A 3,782-nucleotide genomic window follows, 5' to 3' on the forward strand; every position below is an offset into this window, starting at 1 on the left:
AGGACTAGAAACATCTGCCCCAAACTCACTACTGCCATCTGCCTGCCCCGCTCGATACATGTAAAAAGAATATGTTGGATTGTTGATATACATATGGTCTATGAAATCAATATAGTAAATTCAATGTTCCTTTACAATCAATGTGAGTGTTGATGGGTATGAGTGCGGCACAAGGACCAGGAATAGAACGATCTGGCCCTCAACTCCTTAAGGCCGTCTGCCTGGTCCGCTCGATGTATGTATAATAAAAATGTAGGATTGGTGATATGTTCATATACATAGAGTGGGGGAATTCAATAAAGAAAATTCAATGTTCCTTTACAATCAATGTGAGTGGTGATAGGTATGAGTGCGGCACTGGGACCAGGAATACAAGTATCTGGCCCTCAACTCCTTAAGGACATCTGCCTGGCCCGCTCGATGTATGTATAAGGAAAATGTTGGGTTGGTGATACGTTCATATACATATAGTGTGTGAAATCAATAAAGAAAGTTCAATGTTCCTTTACAATCAATGTGAGTGGAGGGAACAGGACTAGAACCATCTGCCACGAACTCCCTACTGCCATCTGCATGGCACGCCCGATGTATGTATAATAAAAATGTTGGGTTAGTGGTATATTCAAATAGATATAGTGTGGGGATTTAATAAATAAAATTCAATGTTTCTCATAATCAATGTGAGTGGTGACGGGCATGAGGGCGGCACTGGGACCAGGCCTATAACTATGTGCCATTGAACTCCCTACTGCACTCTGCCTGGCCCGCTCAGTATATGTATAAAGAAAATATTGGTTTGGTGTTGTGTTCATAAACGTATAGTCTGGGAAATCAATAAAGGAAATTCAATGTTCCTTTACAATCAATGTGAGTGGTGATGGGTATGAGTGCGGCACTGGGACCAGTTATACAACTATCTGGACCTCAACTCCTTATGGCCATCTCCTGGTCCGCTCGATGTATGTATAAGGAAAATGTTGGGTTTGTGATATGTTCATATACATATAGTGTGGGAAATAAATAAAAAAAATATAATGTTCCTTTACAATCAATGTGAGTGGTGACGGGTATGAGTGCGGCACTGAGACCAGGAGTAGAACTATCTGGCCCTCAACTCATTATGGCCATCAGCCTGGCCCTCTCGATGTATGTATAAGGAAAATGTTGGGTTGGTGATATCTTCATATACATATAGTGTGGGAAACCACTAAAGAAAATTCAATGTTCCTTTACAATTAATGTGAGTGGTGACGTGTATGAGTGCTGCACTGGGACCAGGAATAGATCTATCTGGCCTTCTGCTCCTTATTGCCATCTGTGTGGCCCGCTAGTTGTATGTATAAGGAAAATGTTGGGTTGGTGATATGTTCATATACATATATAGTGGGAAATCAATAAAGAAAATTAAATGTTCCTTTACAATCAATTTGAGTATTGATGTTTATGAGTGCAGCACTGGTACCAGGAATAGAACTATCTGGCCCTCAACAACTTATGGCCATCTGCCTGGCCCGCTCGGTGTATGTATAAGGAAATTGTTGGGTTGGTGATATGTTCATATACATATAGTGTGGGAAATCAATAAACAAAATTCAATGTTCCGTTACAATCAATGTGAGTGGTGACATGTATGAGTGCGGCACTGGGACCAGGAATAGATCTATCTTACCCTCAACTCCTTATGGCCATCTGTCTGGCCCGCTCGATGTATGTATAAGGAAAATGTTGGGTTGGTGATATGTTCATATACATATAGTGTGGGAAATCAATAAAGAAAATTCAATGTTCCTTAACAATCAATGTGAGTGGTGACGGGTATGAGTGCGGCACTGGGACCAGGAATCTAACTATCTGGCACTCAACTCCTTAAGGCCATCTGCCTGGCCCGCTCGATGTATGTATAAGGAAAATGTTGGGTTGGTGATATGTTCAAATACATATAGTGTGGGGATTCAATAAATAAAATTCAATGTTTCTATACAATCAATGTGAGTGGTGACGGGTATGAGGGCAGCATTGGGACCAGGCCTATAACTATGTGCCCCTGAACTCCTTACTGCATTCTGCCTGGACCGCTCAATATATGTAAAAAGAAAATATTGGTTTGGTGATGTGTTCATAAACAAATTTTCTGGGAAATCAATAAAGAAAATTCAATGTTCCTTTAAAATCAATGTGAGTGGTGACGGGTACGAGTGCGGCACTGGTACCAGGAGTGGAACTATTTGGCCCTCAACTCCTTATGGCCATGTGCCTGGCCCGCACGATGTATGTATAAGCAAAATGTTGGGTTGGTGATATGTTCAAATAGATATAGTGTGGGGATTCAATAAATAAAATTCAATGATTTTTACAATCAATGTGAGTGGTGACGGGTATGAGGGCGTCACTAGGACCAGGCCTAGAACATTCCGATCCTGAACCCTTTACTGCCATCTGCCCGCTCAATACATGTATAGAGGAATTATTGGTTAGGTGATTTATTCATATACATATAATTAGGGAAATCAATAAAGAAAATTCAATGTTCCTTTACAATCAATGTGAGTGGTTACGTGTATGAGGGTGGCACTGGGACCAGGACTAGAACCATCTGCCCCGAACTTCCTACTGCCATCTGCCTGCCCCGCTCAATACCTGTATAAAGAATATGTTGGATTGTTGATATGTTGATATACATATGTCCTATGAAATCAATAAAGAAAATTCAATGTTCCCTTACAATCAATGTGAGTGGTGATGGGTATGACTGCGGCACTGGGGCCAGGAATACAAGTATCTGGCCCTCAACTCCTTATGGACATCTGCCTGGCCCGCTCGATGTATGTATAAGGAAAATGTTGGGTTGGTGATACGTTCATATACATATAGTGTGGGAAATCAATAAAGTAAGTTCAATGTTCCTTTACAATCAATGTGAATGGTGATGGGTATGAGTGTGGTACTGGGACCAGGGGTAGAACTATTTGGCCCTCAACTCCTTATGGCCATCTGCCTGGCCCGCACGATGTATGTATAAGGAAAATGTAGGGGTTGGTGATATGTTCATATACACAGAGTGTGGGAATTCAAAAAAGAAAATTCAATGTTTCTTTACAATCAATGTGCGTGGTGATGGGTATGAGTGCGTCACTGGGACCAGGAATACAACTATCTGGCACTCAACTCCTTAAGGCCATCTGCCTGGCCCGCTCGATGTATTTATAATAAAAATATTGGGTTGGTGATATGTTCAAATAGATATAGTGATGGGATTCAATAAAAAAAATTCAATGTTTTTTTACAATCAATGTGAGTGGTGACGGGTATGAGGGCGTCACTAGGACCAGGCCTAGAACATTCCGATCCTGAACTCTTTACTGCCATCTGCCTGGCCCGCTCGATACATGTATAGAGGCATTATTGGTTAGGTGATAAATTCTTATACATATAATTTGGGAAATCAATAAAGAAAATTCAATGTTCCTTTACAATCAATGTGAGTGGTTACGTGTATGAGGGTGGCACTGGGATCAGGACTAGAACCAACTGGCCCAAACTCCCTACTGCCATCTGCCTGCCCCGCTCGATACATGTATAAAGAATATGTTGGATTGTTGATATGTTGATATACATATGTTCTATGAAATCAATAAAGAAAATTCAATGTTCCTTTACAATCAATGTGAGTGGTGACGGGTACGAGTGCGGCACTGGGACCAGGAATAGAACTAATTGGCCCTCAACTCCTTATGGCCATCTGCCTGGCCCGCTCGATACATGTATAGAGGAATTATTGGTTA

Source organism: Schistocerca gregaria, unplaced genomic scaffold (genome assembly GCF_023897955.1).
Source record: "Schistocerca gregaria isolate iqSchGreg1 unplaced genomic scaffold, iqSchGreg1.2 ptg000178l, whole genome shotgun sequence".
Taxonomy (NCBI): domain Eukaryota; kingdom Metazoa; phylum Arthropoda; class Insecta; order Orthoptera; family Acrididae; genus Schistocerca; species Schistocerca gregaria.